Here is a 22,090-nt window from a genome sequence, read left to right as displayed (position 1 = left end):
AAGAGATAGAGAGCCTAGCTCTTTTTACACATTTATCTATAAACGATGAGGTTCTCCACCGCCCCCCGCTTACATAAAAATAATAAATAAATTAGTAAATAGCGAAGTAAATAAAAATCTTCAGTGAGGAACGAGATTCGTTTAAAGAATGATGTCAGAGCGTTAGATCTTTAAATTGCTCCCGTAAGTAAGCTCTCATTTATTTATATGGGCATCTTTTCAAAACTCTCAGATATGATAGACAACGTGGATGACTTGAATAGTAGGTATTAGTTAAATGATGTGAAAAGGTTTTTCTTAAAAGTGATTTGGATTCCACGTTATCAATAGAACCTGTAACTCACTCTCAGTTCAAGGTGTGTAGGGAACATTGTAGTATTGTGCCATTTATCACAATCAAGACATTATTGCAATGATATAACCATTTCAAGGATTTGGAGTTTTTCCACTTGAAAATCCTCCTCCTCATGATCATTATTTCAAAATAAATTTTCGCTTACTCGGGTAGTAAGCCTACGACTACTTTGCTGTTGCTGATGTTCTTGTTCTTGCTGTTCGTGTTCTTGTTGGGGGTTAGGAGAGGTCTATGGAAAGGCCTAAAAAGGTCTGAAAAAGGTGTTTTGTGCTGAGTAAACGATACAGAAATTTTAGGATAGGATATTTATGATTGATTTATTGGAATGAAAATATAAAAAAATAAATAATGTGCATGTTACACGGTACAGAACAATTATTTCTTATAAAATATAGCGTATTTATTTTAATTTTCGTTGGTAAAACAACGCTCCATTTGACCGTAGATTTTAGCACGACTGTGAGTAAGCTGAATGTCAGATATTGTGGAATGATTTCATTAATAAAATGTCATAAGCAGTGACTGCATATACAAAAAAATTGATCACCACTTCCCCCCACAACCCCCAACCCCCACAGACACACACACACACACACACACACACACACACTTAGATCAACAATTGTGCCTCGATCCCAACTGGCCTTCTTTAGAATCCCTCTCAGGATTCAGAGTGAAATTTCTAGGAATCTTCTGTAACAGTTTAGTATAAAAGAATTTGTCACGACGGAAGTCTGTCGCACAAAAGCATTTTCCTGCAGCTTTTAGCATTTACCATCAAATATTTCATAAAATTGCCAATTCTTTCCCGCCGTTATCCCTACATCAAGGGGTCGGTTGCCTGATGCGCCTTCTCCTCCACTGTCTTCTATTTAAGCTCCGCCAAACTTCTTCTCTCTCCATATCTTCCCTTCACTTTATCTCGCCATCTAATTCTCTGTCTCCCTCTCGATCTTCTTTCTCTAACAGGTTCCTCCCAAGCCCTCTTCACTCCCTCCTTATCACCCATCCTCAACACATGCCCATACCATCTCAATCGTGACTCTCCTATCACTTTTTCCAGTCTCTCAAGCAGCTATATTCCCATAATCCACCCATTAAATTACCAATGTTGGTGGTAAAATAGAGTTTATGCATTTTCGTCCATGTGTAACATCGCCTTAACGATTATGTGTGACTTCAGTTTTCGAAAAATATAAAAAATATGCCAATGATAAAAAGAGGACAAAGTTATCTTTTGTCGCCCTGAGCAGTCAGATATGTCGGACTTTCAGGGGAGTTTGGTTCGAGGAATATATGAGGCTGTCGTTCTTCTTTTTAAACATTTTTCTTAAATGACAATTATTTTGGCTAAGTTTAGCAAGAACCTAACTCATTTTTCATTCTGCGATGTAAATCACGGACACACATACTGCTGTTATTCGCTTATTCACACACACACACACACACACACACATATATATATAATATATATATATATATATATATATATATATATATATATATATATATATATATATATATATGTGTGTGTGTGTGTGTGTGTGTGTGTGTGTGTGTGTATGGATGTATATGTGTGTGTGTGTGTGAAATGAACTCTGACGACACTTTAGGGCAGCACCTCTAAAACTTTTTAAGGCTGTCAAATCTCTAGATATTAACCGTAAAGCTATACTTACTATAACATTCTTTTCTTTTTTCATTTCAAGTAACCGATCCTTTCAGGATAGAATCCCTGAAATGGAGTTTCCTTTTTCTCAACAGTAATTATAATTACGATGGAGCCTGTGGTCTTTATAGCCATCTTCCACAACTTCTGTCTCAGGAGTGAACCTTCACTCATGAGAATTAATGATGGCTATTCACAGCTTATACCAAAGGATTCATTCCTTTTTATTTATTTTTTTTTTTTAACACTGACATATTTTCCTTGTAGCATTACTGGTGATGAGGCCTGCAAATTTCAGAATGGCTTTAAAGCAACGTAAAAGCACCATGCACCATTGCATTACTGTCTATTAGTTTTTAAATTACAGTGTATCACCTCTTTGTGCATAGCTATGATAATTTGTTCGTTTATATATTTTTCATTATTTGCTATTCTTTTCTTCCGGTTTTTTTCTATTTCATATTCATTGGACATAAATTTCAGCTATATTTTCATGCATGCACATAATGACAAAGAAAAAATCAAAGCTGGCAAAAATTACGCGCGCGCACGCGCGAAAGGCACAATATGCTTGCCTTAGGTCATACCCAGATTGCACCAAAATAAGAAAATTACTCTCTCTCTCTCTCTCTCTCTCTCTCTCTCTCTCTCTCTCTCTCTCTCTCTCTCTGTATGTCAGAAAGCAGTCAATCAATCTGTTGGGTTATGACCCATGATTTGCAATTCTTCTCTGGGAACAAAGAAGAAAGAAACAACTGTGACCTTTGGTGAAAAAAGGTAATTGCCTCATTATCTTGATTTCCTGCCGTGTGATCATGAGTCTCCTCCCAAATATCCATCACCCTTTTTATACAGTTTTTATTTTACATCTCTCTCTCTCTCTCTCTCTCTCTCTCTCTCTCTCGTCTTTTTTTTTTACGCTTAAATCTCTATAATCTTGACTCGTTTCATTACTTTCTCTCTCTCTCTCTCTCTCTCTCTCTCTCTCTCTCTCTCTCTCTCTCTCTCTCTCTCATTTTTCTTTTTATCTACAATTTTGAGTTGTTTCATTATTTTTCTTATATTTATTATTTACTCTCTCTCTCCCTCTCTCTCTCAAATTTGACTTTGACCTCTATAATCTTGAGTCGTTTCACTATTTTCCTTATATCTATTATTTACTCTCTCTCTCTCTCTCTCTCTCTCTCTCTCTCTCTCTCTCTCTCTCTCTCTCTCTCTCTCTCTCTGTCTGTCTTGCCTTCCAGTCGTTGTCCCGTTCTGTGATGATGTCCTGTTATTTACCTAAATGCGTTTTTGTTATTACCGTCCCTTATTTGTATTGTTGCCATACCCAACTCTCTCTCTCTCTCTCTCTCTCTCTCTCTCTCTCTCTCTCTCTCTCATCTCTCGTCTCTCTCTCGTCTATTCTCTTCTTCTTCCTCCTCTCTTAACCCCATTTGCAGAATAGTTTTGTATATGATACCTTCTCGTTCTCCTATATGCGTTCTTCCCTGAGACGGTTATGGCTTCAAAAAGTGATACCCTTTAGATTCCCAGCAGTAATTCAGGATTAGGTTGGTAGCCCTTGCCCTTTTACACCGTGAATGCAACCCTCTGCGGTTGACGAACTACCAGGTACGTAATTCATCACACAGATCAACGGAGTCATAAAAGGTTTTAATAGAACATTCCAATATTGCGTCTGACCTCACCGGGCATTCAAACCCGTGCCCTGACTTATTGTTAAGTTGCGGTCTTCTGTATATGCCTGCTTAAGTGACAGCGCTCTGTCCACTATTTACATGAGAGTTTCCTGTGTATTCAATTAAAGATGTAGATAAAAATATGCATAATTTGTGGTAATGGGGTTCTCCTTATTAGGGATAAAGAAGCAGCCCTTTAAGAAGAGTCAAGTTAAATGTTTAAGGAAACACAAGGAAGATGTAACATGCTCTTTCTTGGTATTTGCGTCCTACTTTTTATTTATTATTTATCTATTTGTATTTTTGTTTTTTTGCGTGCTGACGTGACGAACTTCATATCAGTGGCATTGTTCAATACAGATCTGATTTAATCAAGAATAACCCCGTAGGGAGGTAGTGCACCTCATGTAGTGGAATGTAGGCATTATTTAAGGTTCTTTGCAGCGTCCCTTTGGCCCTTAGCTGCAACTACTTTCATTCCTTTTACTGTAACTCCGTTCATATTCTCTTTCTTCCATTTTACTGTCCACCCTCTCCTTTACACCTGATTCATAGTGCAACTGCTTTGAGGTTTTCCTCCTGTTACACCTTTCAAACCTTTTACTGCCAGTATCCGTTTCAGCGCTGAATGGCCTTAGTTGTCCCAGTGCTTGGCATTATGCCTAAAACCCATAAATCAATAATCAAGAACGAAAAGGAAATGATGGGAGATTAGAGAAACGTGAGTTACTCGTCCCTCTCTCTCTCTCTCTCTCTCTCTCTCTCTCTCTCTCTCTCTTTTTATTTTCCCATTCCCTGATAACAGCTCTCAGTCTGGAGTGTTAAATGTTATCTCCAACAACAGATGACCTTTCCCTCCGATGTGGTGTAAGTCGTAAATATTATGACGTTGCATCGTTGTCTCTCAATGGTATTTTGATGTTTCCTCTGATGTAGTCGGCTTTCAGGAACTTCATTTTTAAAGCCTATATTTTTCACGCACATTTCATGCGATGCTGAATACTTTATCCTTTTTGCTTTTTTTGAGAGAGAGAGAGAGTTTATCGAATGGTTTTGCTTTTTGCTTGGCGTGCTTTCTTTTCCATTGCTTTTTAGTTTTTTCTTTTTTTTCTTTGAAGAGACTGGCAAATAAAAATAAAGGTATATTTCAAGTATTACGGTCACTGTGCATATATTTTACAGAGATTGTATGATATTCAATATTAATTCCAGTGAGTAAGTTTGTCCTAAGTTATTTAATTTCAATAACTGAACGCCCATCGAAAAACTTTGATGTATCTACAAACAGTCCTTAAAAATCTTTAAATTCTTTATCATAAAAAAAAAATAATTGTATGTTCCAGTGGAAAGTAGACATATAGTCGACTGAAATGAATAGGGGTGTTTCACATATTTTATTGATTCGGATATTTTTTTTTTTAATTCACATATTTTATTAATTGGGATATTTGAAAAAAAAAAATTAGATTCTACAACCATGTAGATTGTGTAAGAATAATTTTTCTTTTGACTTAAATTCTAAAGGTGAAAAATGGAGAATGAGCTTTTCATAGTTCTAGATTATAATTATTTCCAGCGGCGCCACTTTGAAGTTGGCAGATGATTTGACCAGTAAGATATATTGTTCTGTGGTCAGCTAAAATCCTAAGTTACCCACACACAGAGAATTGATCAAAGCTGATATGTGATTTATTGAGTAACAATTTGATACTGTCATAAAGTACCACTCTGTTTTTTAAGGAGTACTCTTGTTTGTCCAAAGAGATACCCAAGATAAAGGATAATGTTGACGTATCAAAAAGTGAACAAGGATATATATATATATATATATATATATATATATATATATATATATATATATATATATATATATATTATAAATTTAAAGCGCCTCAGTGGCGTGGTGGGTTTGGTGTTTGCTTCTCACCTCGATGGTCGCGGGTTCGATTCTCGGCCATTCCATTGAGGAGTGAGAGATGTGTATTTCTGGTGATAGAAGTTCACTCTCGACGTGGTTCGGAAGTCACGTAAAGCCGTTGGCCCCGTTGCTGAATAACCACTGGTTCCATGCAACGTAAAAACACCATACAAACAAACCATACAAACAAGGGTATTGTATGCTGTCAATATGTTGGTCACATAACGGTTATACTGCATCACATGTATGATAATTTGGTGTTAATTTACTGATGAATGTTTCTACGTTCAATATTATGAAACTTAATCACTTTCAAAGAATCCCAGGTAGCTATGTGATTAATACTCCTATTAATTAGTTTTAAATTTTTTTAATTGTGTTTATAAATGTGTTTATTAATTGACCCATTGAGTGTATCATAAAAAATTTTTGTTTAACCATAACTACCAAGGCCAACGAAGCTAGAAGGAGGTTTTGCATTAACTTGCATCTGTTTGCCTTTTTCATAAATTATTTCGAAAATGCAAGTTTCTGACTGAGTGGGATACAGGCCAAGAGAGAACTGAAAGATTTTGTTGTGGATTCGAATCCAGACTTACTGATATTCTTGTTAACCATTGCTTTATTGTGAGGAACAAAGGCCAAGATATTGATGGAAAAGATATCCTGAAGATTTCATGCCGGATCTGGGAAAAAAATCATTATTTGTAAAGACAATATCATCCGTTTCAGCGCTAAATAACCTCATAGGTCCCACTGCTTGGCCTTTGGCCTGAATTTTATATGCGATCTAACAAGTGCCATTTATTTTTAGTTTATCATTAATGTGTTTACATCCGATTTTCCCTTTATTCGTGAAATTAATAGTCATTTGTTTCTGTTTGATTTACTCGTAATCCATGATTTCTGGGTTACGGGTAATATTTTCTGCCCATGTCTGCTTGTGCATGCACAGATTTACTCATCTTTCCTTCAAGATTCTTCATGCAGCTTATGAAAATATCAAGCCCTTATAACGTGACTACCAAACAAACAAAACACTGGATTATTTTAGTAGTACAACTGCAACATTTCCGAATTCGTCGAAAACCTTCTGGTATGATAATCATCAATACAGTCTTAACCTCCCAGGGAATGGTTGACAGACCTTTCCTCCGTTTACCGTCTTCATTTGCAATTTCTGTCATTGGAGGTCATTCCTGTGAAAGAGACGGGGTCAGTACTTTTATCAACCTTACCACCAGACGTTTTCTTTTTTATGGCGCAACGTGGCTGCCAGACGTAGCGTTCACCGTAAAAATTTCCCTCGAACTCCGCTGCTAAAAGGACTTTCCTCTTCCTGTTCTCGTGACCCCGCCCACTTTTTTTTCTTCCTCTATTCCAAAAGCTTCTGCCTCCTCCCATCTAACAACTTCCACCCTCAAACCCTCCTTCCCCCCCCCCCCCCCCCCCCCCCCACCCCCCCCCCCCACTTCACCCGCTTCCCGCCCCACCTCATTTTTTCGTTCACCTACAACTGCTGCGCTTTGTTGTATTATGTCACCTAACCCAACCGCCCCCACCCCCTCTTCACCCCAGAACCTGTAACCCTTTCACCTTAACCCTGGGACTGTATACTTTTCACCCTTGGGTACACCACACTTCCGTTGATGTACTGACTGTTTATTTTGTGTTATGACGCATTTGTTTCAGGAATTCGTATTATTACAACGTTTTTATTGCAGGTGATATAAAAACGATTTCATATATAACAGTTCTTTAAGTTACTGAAGTTTTACAGTTTTCTTTAGTCTGGAATTATTATATTTTTTACAAATGATTTTACAGTTTTCTGTACTCGGGAGTTATTTTCTGATTAATGGTGTTACAGTTTTCTTCGCTGAGGTATTATTTCTTGTTTTAACGGTAACAAAAATACCTTTGGGATTATGAAGTAATTTAAACATTTGAAGTTGAAACGAAGTTCGGTTCAAATTGGAGGCTCCTTATCTTACCTACACAAAATAATAAACACGCTAAATGTTATTTGCGTAAAATAGAAACAGAAACACAAAAAAAAAAAAATGAATTTCTGTCATCTCCAAGGCCACCAACGAGACTTTGCTGAAAGTGGACTACTACACAAAACAAAACAAAAATCTCTTAATTCATATTCATGTCATTAAACGGATTAGCAAAAGACTGCTTGGTGATTATTGATGTGTTTGACCAATGGCTGGGGATTTGAAGTAATAATGAAGCTCTCTCTCTCTCTCTCTCTGTAAATAATGACAATAAGCATAAATCCATCCCTGAATTATAATTCCTTCCACCGCAGCCACTGCCACGAATTGCGGCATTTAGCAAGAGGCGGGACAGGTAGTCTTTAATGCCTGTGATTATGTGTGGATCACGTTTTACGAAATCTCATGTATTATGGATACATTTACCGGGACATTTAGATAATAACATTTATAAAGGTCTCATGATCGCATAACTTACTAAAATGGTGAAGAGATCCACAATAGTGTCAGTGTAATTGTAAATTATATATATATATATATATATATATATTATATATATATATATATATATATATATATCTATATATATATATATATATATATATATAACGAGAGATTTCAGAAACCTGCTCGATTCTCCTTAAAAACAGAGCAGGTCTCGAATGCTTTTGTTTTATATAAGGCAATATCTGTCTGTTTGTTTGTTTGTTCACTATGCAAGCGCTGACTATGAAGGTCAGGGCTACCAAATTTTCACCATAGACTCCCCTCCTCCACAGGAAAGTTTTAGTGTAAATCCGAAATTCGAGGGACATTGCTAAGGGGGTCATAACCTCCTCTTTTTCACGCCTCATTTTTTACAACTTTCAGAAGTGTTTCTAGTATAGGTACAAACAGGCTCCCCACACTATGGAGGCCATAAGGCACCCTCAGTAATAAGGCGGGGGGGGGGGGCGGCAACCACTCCTCCTCCTTTGGATTATAGATAAATCTCAGTGGAATTTCAGATAAATTTCGCTATAATGTAAATAGACTTCTCGGTATTTAAACAAATTTCTATGAAATGAAGGTAAATATACATAGAACACCTTTTGATTTCTTTATTTCCGTTTAATGTGGATCATTTCCCCTTGCTTCACAGATAAAATTATCACCCATTTAATATTCGTTGCAGGACACATATGTAAACATGTATGAATATGTAATTGTGTATATATATAATATATATATATATATATATATATATATATATATATATATATATATTTATTTATTTATTTATGTGTGTGTGTGTGTGTGTGTGTGTGTACATGTTCCCGCAGCGCAGATAGGAAATAGGTCATCTTGTTTTGAATATATGAAAAAATATCTATGGTATATACAGGTATATACAGGTATAAATATATATATACCATGGATATTTTATATATAACTGTACTGTATATATGTATATATATATATATATATATATATATATATATATATATAATATATATTAATATATGTATATCTATATATTTATGTATATTTATAAAATACTTACAAAATAATTCTGGAATATACAGATGAATAATCTTGGACTACGCATCATCTATCCTAGAGCACCGATACAGTTCCATGGATGTGTAAAAGTATTCCTGGAATAATATAATTATGCTTAGAATACAATTAATTCCCGTGAAATGTCAACTTACCGCGAACACAGGTGAATTTACGCAAAATACAAGTAATGATCCCTGGAAAATGAATAAATAAACCAGGACCAAGAGCTATTGGCTCCCTTCCAAAAGACTTTCCAGGTTCGTAATGACTGGAAATTCAGCGTAAGGATTAATGAGAGAGAGAGAGAGAGAGAGAGAGAGAGAGAGGTCTGAGCTTCTTCTAATGCCATGCAAATCCGCACTGGGGCGGGATTTCTGGTTGCTCTGGGTGCATTAATATCCCTAAAATATTCATAATTAATGTGGTGCAAAAGTCCTCTTCCTCCTCCACTTATCCCCTAATCCTCTCCCCCTCCCTCACCCCACATCCTCCCACCCACCCCACCCCAACCTTGTCTGTAGTGGCTCGAGTTGCGTGTTGGGTCGATGTCGTGATGTCAGTACGGGGAAATAACTTGTAAACAAACAAACATGCAAATACGAGCTCGAGGACATGCAGTACAAATACACACACACACATATATTACATGTGTATATAAATATAAATATGTATATATATACATATACATATACATTACATTACAACCCGATTGGTTGCTCAGTAAGGCTCAATAAGGGTGAGGTTGCTAGCCACACCTCGTTTTTTATTTGACCTCAACAGATGCTCGTACCCATTAAACTGCTGGATGGAGTTGTGTTTGTGTGTGTGTGTGTGTGTGTGTGTGTGTGTGTGTGTATGTATGTGTGTGTGCTGTTATATCTTCATATTCTGCCAGGGTGAAGTTCTGCATAGATAATTTTTTTTACTGTCCATAAGTATTATTCTTTTTTTACTGTCCATAATTATTATTCTTTTTATACTGTCCATAAGTATTTTTTTTACTGTTCATAAGTATTATTTTTTCCTTTCCATAAGTATGAATATGGACTGAATTAATGCTTGCCTGTGCCAGCGGAAGAATTGATTGCCTTTTGAGACAGAACCAGATACAAATGCGAATATTAGACCGTTGTTGATATATATATTTTGCGCTGTCTTAACTTCTCGTGATTTTTACTGTTATTGAATGAAAATTTCATAATTGTCATTAATATGCGTTACCCTATCACATCTGCCACTACCTTGACGGTGATAAAATGCAGATAGATATTTACGTTAGTTGCCTCATTGGGTTTTTTCTGGCATTTGTTTCATTGCCACATGTACGTAGCCTATATATTTGTGTGTGGTGTATACATACAATATATATATATACTATATATAGTATATATATATATATATATATAATGATACATACTTACATAAGTACCATATATGTATATATTATATATATACATATATATATATATATATATATGTATAAATATATATATATGTATATATATATATATATATATATATATATATATATATATATATATTAAAAGGTATTTTATGTACAGTGGTGCTCAAATCTCATGCGACATGATTCTTTTTGTATCGTTCAGTTTCTCAGACTCAACGTGACGTTGCCAGGTAGTGTTACATTTTTTTTATTTTCTGATTTCATACATGTTGACAAGTTTGCAAATTCACAGCTAGCCTTATTTTCCTTTTGGTTATATAAATATGATCCCTTTTATGCATTGGTATGATTCGTAATCTGTGTGATTTGAACTGATATTTTTTTTTACGTTGCGTAGTTCAAAGTGCGGTGTGATTAGGTTAGCGGTGCCATCAGTGAAAGCACACTTAAGATGCTCCTCGGATTGGTCAGTATACCCACGTCTGCAGCATTATGACAGTAGACATAATAAGCTCAACCGTCATAACTTTTTCAGAATAGGAATATGAATTACAACCAGTTTTCTTTGAATGTTGAAGTTTATGGCCGTGTTTATTAAGCTGCCTGTATGTTGCAAAATATTTTAATAGGCCTAAAGAAATCATCTAAGCCTTCTGAAATTTAATCTGTTACTAATGAATTTATTTGTAGAGATTACCTGTTGTTTGAGGAATACGATAGGAATATGAATTACAACCAATTTTCTTTGAATGTTGAAGTTTTAGGCTTTGTTTAAGCTGCCTGTATGTTACAAAATGATTTATAGGCCTAAAAAAATTTCTAAGCCTTCTAAAATGTGATCTGTTACTAATGTTTTTATTTGTAAAGATTACCTGTTCTTTGAGGAATAAAAGATGATGATGATTTTGATTATATGGAGGAGATGGCTATTAATCGAAATATCATAAATATTAGTATTAAGGCGTATGGTTTAGAATATTATATTCTTAAAAGTCCTTCTGCTCGCTTTTTATTCTTTCATTGGGTAACTTGAAGTGCAAGAATGTGTAGATAACCTCATTTGCTTTCTGGCCAGAAATTGTTAACAGTGAGATGTGACTGTTAAGTGAGTAAAGAAATCTAACACCTAGGCCTAGGAGCAATATCTTGGCTTTGACAAAAGGATAATTGCATAGGCGAATATTTGCTAGTATGCCATCATTTTTTTAAATATTTAAGAATATTAACAAATAATTATGTATGAAAATCCAAATATTCCTCGAACACATATAAAGTAAATGTTTTAAAGGTAATTTCATTGTCGCTACTCAGTCTAGACCTACTTATGGTCACACCGGGTGGTTGTTGTTGCACCGACACTAATGATACGTCACACGCTCCCCTTACGTTGATATTGGTGGGCGCATTCTACTTTTGTATATACATATTTACATTTTTTCAGCATTGAGGTGTAAAAGCAATCAAATAGGACTATTTCAAATTTTATGCTTGCTTTGGAAGTATTATTAATGTTATGACAATTTTTTTTTTTTTATTTAACATTTGAACTGATGCTTGATGACGACTTCATTTTGGTCAAATGCTTCAGCGATGTGTAAACGAAAATATTACAGATTTCACTCTTATGAAACATATTATGTCCTTATTGTATGCAATAATCGCGTTTCCGCATTGAAAAAAATAGACAAATATGGAGCGTGCTAGTTGCCAGTTAGTGAATTTTGAACGAAATCCTATGGAGTCATGTCGCATGAGATTTAAGCATCACTGTACGCACGTATCATTTGGAAGATACTTAATAACTTTTATGGTTTAGATTATGGAATATTTTATTTATGAACAATTTTTTATGTAGAACATTTCAGATATCAACATAAATATTAACAATCATGACTTACATGATGTGTTATCTCTCTCTCTCTCTCTCTCTCTCTCTCTCTCTCTCTCTCTCTGGGGCGGTGACGCCATCACTTGAACGGAATAGTTCTCTCCTTCAGGATATTATTAGGTCGGCTATTTCTGTCTTCTGGGAACGCGTCCTGGTAAACATAACTGCTGGCCGAGAATATCCCTTTCCAGAAATTCCATCGCCGCCGTCCTGGAAATTCTATCATCGCCCTTCCCTGGAATGTCTTCCATTCCGCCTCGGGAGGACTTTAAAAGGGGCAAAGTCAAGAGGTCATCTTTTGGGAAGATCTTAGGACTCCCCCAATCCCCCATGCCAACTTACCCTCCTACCCTCCGCTTCTTCATGGCCTCATAATCCACTGACCTGACATTTGGCCCAACGTGACCTGAGGTCCCCATGTTGCCTGCTGTCTTTATTGCCGAAAAGTTTGGCTATCAAGTCCCACCGTTGGTTCATCGGCACCGGTCTTGATAAGAGAGACTTTAAAATACAACGATTCGGACAAGTTGAAATCGCTCGTTATGTTTTTATTGCCACTTGTACACGTTTATTTATTTGTGTATGCGCATGTTGGAATATGTATACATAACATACACACACACACACACACACACACACACACATATATGTATGTAATACCACATATATATATATATATATATATATATATATATATATATATATATATATATATATTATACTGTTGGATTACAGTAAAAGACATTCATATATACGTATATCATATTTATTTCAAGTTAATATATAATGTATTAAAGAAATGTCATGTAGAGTTAACATTCATATCCAAAACTTAATTAACTTTTTTTCTTATTTAACGCTCCTTGAGAGACGAACGTTAGAAACCGAACTTTTTTTTATTAATCATTACTAGAAGTCCAATTGCCTTCGTCACGGTCTCTTCATTGGAGCCCTTGTTGCTGCCTTTATTACAAATGTTTGCCAGACTCCTCCTGCAGACATTGGCTGTAAAAAGGGAACAGTTTGAAACATTGTCGTTTTCTCTCTCTCTCTCTCTCTCTCTCTCTCTCTCTCTCTCAACGCTGCTATAGTTATAGGTTAATTGTTTACTTTTTGTCGCAGAGGATGTTGATTTCCGCTTGCTCTCTCTCTCTCTCTCTCTCTCTCTCTCTCTCTCTCTCCGGGATTATAGTAAAGGTATGATTTGTTTGTATATATAAAACATAAAATTTTGCAATTACCGACGATAAGCAGCATCCTGGCTGACCACAAATCTCTCTCTCTCTCTCTCTCTCTCTCTCTCTCTCTCTCTCTCTCTCTCTCCGGGATTATATTAAAGGTATGATTTGTTTATATATATAAAACATAAAATTTTGCAATTACCGACGATAAGCAGCATCCTGGCTGACCACAAATTCTCTCTCTCTCTCTCTCTGTGATCGTAAACAGACGCCTGAAAATCCCGAATATGTAACTATATTTTGGGGAGTCAGCCTTGCGCTCATTTTATTCATAATTAATCTTCACTTGTTGTTGTGGTCTTTATTTCTTCATATTATCTTTTAACTCAAAAGTTAATGGATCATTTATATGGCTTGTCACCTCTGCTCATTTTCCATCATGATTTTCCTGTTGATTAGTGCAATATTATTTTGCTCTCTCTCTCTCTCTCTCTCTCTCTCTCTCTCTCTATCATGTCATATATATATATATATATATATATATATATATATATATATATATATATATATATATTTTAGTATATATATATATTTCACATTCCATTATATTCCATTTTATTCATTGTTCCATAAATGAATGAAAAATGAATACCGGAGAAGGATAAAGTTAGAAAAGTTGGACAGCCAAATAGAAAGTGGCAGAAGAAAACAAAAGAAAAAAGCAGGAAGCATCATACTTGGAGGCCAAAGGCACTTTGCAAAAAAGCCTACAGTCCGCCGACCAAGGCACACCGTAAGCGGTATATCTCTCTTCGAGATGCCGTTAGTTCGTTTTTCTACATTATTCATATATGTTTTGTTGTCACTTAAGAAATGCGTCAACCAGACATTCCTCAGTCACTAGCGTTTTTTTTTTTTTTTTTTTTTTTTTTTGTTTTTTTTTTTTTTTTTTTTTTGTGTGGGGGGGGGGGGGGGGGGGGTTGGCGTTCCGGAATCTTCGGAAACTTTCCTTCTCATAATTTCGTCTTTTCACATTTCTCTATTTACATACTACTTCCTTCCCCCTTCGATCTTACCCTTTCAACAAACCCCCTTTTCTCATCCACTTCAGGCGTTCACTTACCCTTCTCCTCCTGTTCATTTCACCCTTCCCCCCCTCCCCCCACAACACAACTATATCTCCCTCATCATCTCCTCTCCTCGCACTTATCGGCATGATGCTCCTAATATGAGTGTGTATACGCTCCTAATATGTGTATGTCTATGCGTGCGTCCGTTGGGGGGAGTGTCCTTAATCTCGTAGGCAAGCCCATAAGAGCGACCACACAAGGTATTTAGCAGTAAGTGCCGCCCCTAAAGCTCCCAGGAGTATTTGCTTTGTCCTGAAAATGCCCAGGTAGTCGGATGTTGACACCTATTTCCCCCCCAGTCATATTAGCCCCTTCAAGAGACTTAACACCCGACTGTTTAGCTGCAGACATTTCCATATTCTCCTCCTCCTCCTCCTCCTCCTCCTCCTCCTCCTCCTCCTCCTTCTTCATCTTCTTCTTCTTCTTCTTCTTCTTCTTCTTCTTCTCTCTTGAATGCAGATATACTTCTGTGAGTGTGTGTGTGATTGCAAATGTTTGTCATTGAAAAGAACCCCTTGTGTGTTGAAAGATTTTTTTTCCTCCTTCAGAAGAAGGCTGGTCGCAGACTAAATGTATTCGTGTGTGTCTGTTTAACCGCAATGTATTTCAAAAGTTTATGGGAGGATTTCTTTGACATTCTATGGAGTGGTAAAGAACAATTGATTAAATTTTGATGTGGATCTGAGTTTGTTGCCATTTACCTGATTGTTATCCATATGTTCACTATAATTTATAGTACCGATTATAGTATCGTCAGCCTTTGTTATCCCACATCTTTGAGGATACTGTTTTGATTTTGAAATTAATTTTTTATTTTGTGGTTGGTAGAGTTATAAGCTCCAAAGTACAATTTCACAATAATTTCATGCGTATGCATTTCCTTTTTTCTCCTTTTGCCATTTTTATTGGTGTGGCAAACCTTCATAACTGTTCAAGCAAAAATGAGTTCCCTGCAGAAAAAACTTTGTGACTTTTCCCACATGGTAATGAGCAAGAAGAGTTGTCCTCGAGAGTCGGAAACAAGGAAGCCTTTTTCTTATCAGCCAGAGGATTTATTGCCTTTTCTTTTCCCCCGTGTCTTGTCATCATTTTTTCTCTGTGAACCTTTGGTTCTTCCATTACCCTGGGATGGATCTCACCGACCCCTTTCTGATGGCCATTGCAGGGTTGAGTGACCTCATCTGTTCCCGAGGTCGTCTTTTGGGCTAAATTTCTTTTCATAGTTACATTCACAATAAGATTTATAAGTGACAGTTTACCGTGCGATATAATCTGTTTGTAAAGACAGATATAGGGCTTGAATCACCTAATGAAATGAGGGAACCATAATGGAATGTTTTCCCTTTCTCCTCATCATGGCAGCTGAATAGTGATCATGTTTCAAGTCTATTATTATATTGTTTTAAAAGACAAAAGACAAAAGATAAATAGGGAAGGAAATCCAATTCCCTTATCTAACCGAGAACCTAAAACAACAGTGTCCTTATTAAGACAGGTCATTTACCGCCCTTATCTGGTGACAAGAAGGTAAAGAATATGTAGGAGAAATAGCGGAGTTCTACACCAAACGCTTACGGGTAAAAACGAAAAGGAAGCCCCAAGTAGGAAAAAAATTCCAAAACTTGGGTCTGGAAATTCAACGGTAATTGATTGTGGGAAGCGGTGGCCTGATGTGTGCTCATAGTAAGTTTGAAAGGAGAGACTTTAAGACATTTGCAACTATATTCATGTGTGGACTTAGAGTACCACGGATACTATTCAAAAGGCCTTTGTTCTCAAACTGAGACTTATGGGTGTTGGCGGACAATTGTTATTTAATTTCTAATGAATAGATTTCAAAGAATACTTTTGGGTGGGCAATAGAGCGACTACAGGTATGTTAGTAACCTCTGGTGTTCCTCCAGGTAGTATTCTTGGTCCATTGCTTTTCTATAAATATATACCCGAAATGTGTTTGGGTCTAAAAACGAACTTGTTGCTAATGGAGATGATGCTATCAACTTTGAGCAACCTATTCGTTCGATCTTTTCTTCAGTTGCATAATAAAAAAATTGCTACTGTAAGTCTTTCAGGATCTCTGGAAACATGTTGCTTGAAGAATGTATTCTTTTATTCCACCACACTTTGGATATTGTTTCTCTGTATGGTATTCCGTGAGGTTCAAAACCCATGTAGTTGAATTTATGAACATTAGAGTTTAAAAACATGGTTTCAATGTTTTTCAGCTTTTCCTCGTTAATTCTTATAGGATTGTTTTTCTCAATGTATTTAAACTCATACTTGATACCCGTATCACTTAACGAAACGTTGTTAATTTTCAGCAGCATACCTTTGGTCTCTCTCTCTCTCTCTCTCTCTCTCTCTCTCTCTCTCTCTCTCTCACTCACTCACACACACAAACCTTCTTTTTTATAGTATTGTTTTTTACCTCAACGTTTATAAACTCATGTTTTATACTCTTATAAAAACGCACATTGCTAATTGTCAGCAGCATATCTTTGGTCTCTCTCTCTCTCTCTCTCTCTCTCTCTCTCTCTCTCTCTCTCTCTCTCTCTCACATAAATCTTCTTCTTTTATAGTATTGTTTTTTCTCAATGTTTATAAACTCATGTTTTATACTCGTATAACATAATGCACATTGCTAATTGTCAGCAGCATATCTTTAGGCAGGGTCTCTCTCTCTCTCTCTCTCTCTCTCTCTCTCTCTCTCTCTCTCTCTCTCTCATAAACCTTCTTCTTTTATAGTATTGTTTTTTCTCAATGTTTATAAACTCATGTTTTATACTCGTATAACATAACGCACATTGCTAACTGTCAGCAGCATACCTTTGGTCTCTCTCTCTCTCTCTCTCTCTCTCTCTCTCTCTCTCTCTTTTACACACACACCTTTTTTTCTATTTTTTATTCTCAATGTTTATAATAAACTCATGTTTTATACTTGTATGCATAATGCACATTGCTAATTGTCAGCAGCATATCTTTGGTCAGGGTCTCTCTCTCTCTCTCTCTCTTCTCTCTCTCTCTCTCTCTCTCTCTCTCTCTCATAAACCTTCTTCTTTTATAGTATTTTTTCTCTCAATGTTTATAAACTGATATTTTATACTCGTATAACAACGCAAATTGCTAATTGTCAGCAGCATACCTTTGGTCAGGGTCTCTCTCTCTCTCTCTCTCTCTCTCTCTCTCTCTCTCTCTCTCTCACACACACACACACACAAATATATCACGTGCCTATTGAGTATTTACATACTCATGCTTTACAACGAGTCTACCAAAAGAAACTGCTCAAATTTAGCCACAAAGCCGATAAGAGAGGCGCCTCAAGAAAATAAGGTGGATCGTGAGATGCCAGGACTGACGGCGATTACACGAAAGTTTATATATAAGGAATCACAAAAGGAAAGACAAAGGGAATCGTAATTAGAGCGGATGACTCTTCATTTTACTACCTTTAGAAAAATGTAAGTGAGATTGATTACGACTTGTGGTATGAGCTGCTGGGCCCCGTTGGTCACGCGTTTCCATTTTGCGTGTGAGAAAAATTCACCTCCAGAAAGAGCTGTATTCAATTGATCTTAATTGAGTTTTCTTTTTTAGGTTGTTAAATGCGTATGTGCGTGCGGAGGATTTTAGAATGGTCTTTCATTTTATACTTTATACATTAAAAAATCAGCATATTTTTACTGTAATACTTTTGTTGGCCACAAAATCTCTTAGTTTTTTCTTACTTGCAATTATAATTTGCAAAATAATTCCATACTTTCTCGAGCGCCTCAGTGGCGTGATCGGAATGGTCTTGACTTGCCACATCGGTGGTCGCGAGTTCGATTCTCGGGCATTCCATTGAGGTGTGAGAGATGTGTATTTCTGGTGATAGAAGTTCACTCTCGACGTGGTTCGGAAGTCACGTAAAGCCGATGGTCCCGTTGCTGAATAACCACTGGTTCCATGCAACGTACAAACTAACATACTTTCTCGAGATAATCCATATGGTTTTCGAATGGTTTATTTTTAGGTAACAATTAAATGTATAGATTTTGTTTATTGTTTCATATTCGGATCAAGCACTGAGAAAGCTTAATTCTAGGAGGCATTCTTCTTGTGTTTCGGTAATTTCTAGTTATTCTCTTCCTCTTTCCTTTTATATATTTCACTTGTGCAGTTCATTTGCTCTTTCAGCCATTAACTCATGGTATTTATTATGGTTATATTTGTCTTATAATGGAATTACACACGCACACACACACACACACACACACACACACACATATATATATATATATATATATATATATATATATATATATAGTATATAGTATATACATAAATATAAATATTATGTATATTAATATTATATTATATATGTGTGTATATTATAAATATATTATATATAACTATTATATCTATATATATATATATATATATATATATATATATATATATATAGATAAATAGATAGATAGATATGTTATCTTTGACGTAGGTTATCGTAAACAATTTAATTTCTCTCTCTCTCTCTCTCTCTCTCTCTCTCTCTCTCTCTCTCTCTCTCTCTCTCTCTCTCTCTCGTGGCAGCACTTACCTGTCTCCCATGACCTGCAGAACCTTTCCATTCGCAATATTCAGTTGATAAGATTCGTGGTTGCTTCGATTGGCAGATTTTTTACACATTTCGAGCAAATAATGTTTTTATTAAAAGAGGTATTTCATTTCCTTGCGTTCTTCTTTTCACATTTATTCGGTTAAATAAAGTTCATTTGTGAAGGATTATTTAACACTTAACACCCCGGTTTGCTGTGAAAATCTCGTTTGTTTAACAAGTTTTTATTTTTTTTATGTTTTTATTTTTAGGATTCTTAAAATCGTGGAAAAGTTATTGTAAATTTAGTAAATTCAATTTGATTCCTTTTCGTTTGTTCAAATGTGTATGTATATATATATATATATCTAGATATAATTAATATATATTATATATATATATATAATAATACTATATATTATACAAATATATAAAATAGATAGATAGATAGTTTGAAAAAATAATAAAAGTGTTTTATTCGTTTAAAAAATTTGATGTATAACGTTCGAAACATCAGGCATGTTGAATTTATTATTATATATATATATATAATATATATATATATATATATATATCTATATATATCTATATATATATATATATATATATATATATATATATATATTACAAGTTCTTCGTTGGACGAATGGTTTTCACGCTCGGCTACCACTCCGGTGGTCTGAAGTTCGATTCTCGGTTCGACCAACGCGGAATCAGAGGAATTTATTTCTGGTGATAGGAATTCATTTCTCGATATAAATGGTTCGGTTCCCACAATAAACTGTAGGTCCCGTTGCCAGGTGACCAATTGGTTCCTAGCCACGTAAAAATATCTAATCCTTCGGGTTAGTCCTTGGAGAGCTGTTAATCAGCTCAGTGGTCTGGTTAACTAAGACATAGTACTTAACTTATGACTTGAAAGAGCCTTAAAGTGACTACAAGAACAGGGAACCTTATGATAACTGGCTCATGCTTATTGGTTGTTGAGTGTGAGTGTTACTGTTGATATGATGAGAGAAGATTCAAGTGAAACAAAGAAGGAAGAAAGGTGCATATTGAGGCCAATAAAGGTTTGTTTAGCCTAGTCTCCTTTATGGCAAGGAAGTGTGGATGCTGAATGTAAATCTGCTTTGGTGATTTTTTATTATTTTTTTTTTTTTCGTAATATACATGGAATGAGAGTGATAAGAAATGTGGAGGAAAATTTTTTTACTTGTAGAGTGTAGGGCGATAAGTAGAAAATAAAATAAGACTGTAATTGAAAAAAAATCCATGGAGAAATCAGGAGATTCAAGATACAGTGGAACATGTATAAAATGATGGTGAATGACTTAGTTAGTATGCGTAGGAGGGTTTGGCATACTGCTGAATGACTTTTTGCATATCTTAATGTAGTGGAATATCTTCAAGACTTTTCTTTAACTCAACAGTTAAAGAATAACTGTTGCTGTGGTTATTGTCTATTATTTTCGTTCTGGAGTCGTCCTTTCTTAGGGCAATGTATATCTATCTATCTATCTATCTATCTATCTATCTATCTATAGATATATATCTATATATATATATATATATATATTTATATTATATATAGATATGTCTAATATAGGTATCTATCTATCTATATCTATAATATATAGGTAATATATATATATATATATGTGTGTGTGTGTGTGTGTGTATGTGGCTGGGTGGACTGGAGCATGCAAGCTTTGTATGTTTGAATGTACGTATACATAAATACGCATCTGTATCCCCTGGCACGTTGTGTCAGCCCACTTACATATTTACTAGATAACATACATATATCAGGATCTGCTATATTTCGTCCTCATTTGACGTTTCAGTAGCCAAAATGATCTTGCAGGCATCACGGGAGTCGGTTTGGGAGAAGTTAAAAAAAAAAAGGGCAAGAAACAAGAATTAAAAGAAACGCGTCTTGGCTATTAAAATCTCTTAATCATTGTGCACTACACGTCATCTTAATTTGGACCGAGGGATGAAATACTCATCCTGCCGGGCGAGTTTTCCTTTTTTCCCCCTTTTTTCTTTCCTATTTTTCTTTCTCTTTTTTTCCCCCTTAGAAGAGGAGCAGCGAAGTTATCTCGGAGGAGATTGTGTGATAGTTTCACGACGGGATTTCCTCCGAAGAAGAAAAATTAAGATGGAGAGAGATGATGCTTTTGGGGCGATGAGAGGGATGCTGATTAATGTGTGTCCGTGTGTTGGCACAGAGAGAGAGAGAGAGAGAGAGAGAGAGAGAGAGAGAGAGAGAGAGAGAGAGAGAAGGATCATGTCAAGATTAGCCACCCACTATTTTTCAAGACAATATTATAACATAGTGATTTATATATAAATATAGATATATATATATATATATATATATATATATATATGTATATATATATATATATATATATATATATATTTATATATATATTTATATATACATATAGTATACATATACATTATATATATATATTGTACATACATATATATAATCAAAGAGGTATAATATTGTCTTGAAAATAGTGGTTCGCTAATCTACACATGATCTAGAGAGAATTTGTCTCTTATTTCAGCTTAGTCCTACTGTCATTAGCTCTTTTTGTTGTAGTCCTACTGTCATTAGCTCTTTTTGTTGCAGTTCTACTGTCATTAGCTTTTTGTGATGTATTATAGCGCTCTCCTTTGTTGAGTTATCACATCTACACAGTTGTGGACTACCTTCATTTCACACT

Source organism: Macrobrachium nipponense, chromosome 42, assembly GCF_015104395.2.
Source record: "Macrobrachium nipponense isolate FS-2020 chromosome 42, ASM1510439v2, whole genome shotgun sequence".
In the NCBI taxonomy this organism is placed as follows: Eukaryota; Metazoa; Arthropoda; class Malacostraca; order Decapoda; family Palaemonidae; genus Macrobrachium; species Macrobrachium nipponense.
The sequence above is the reverse complement of the archived record's forward strand: the minus strand, read 5'-3'. Positions refer to the sequence as shown.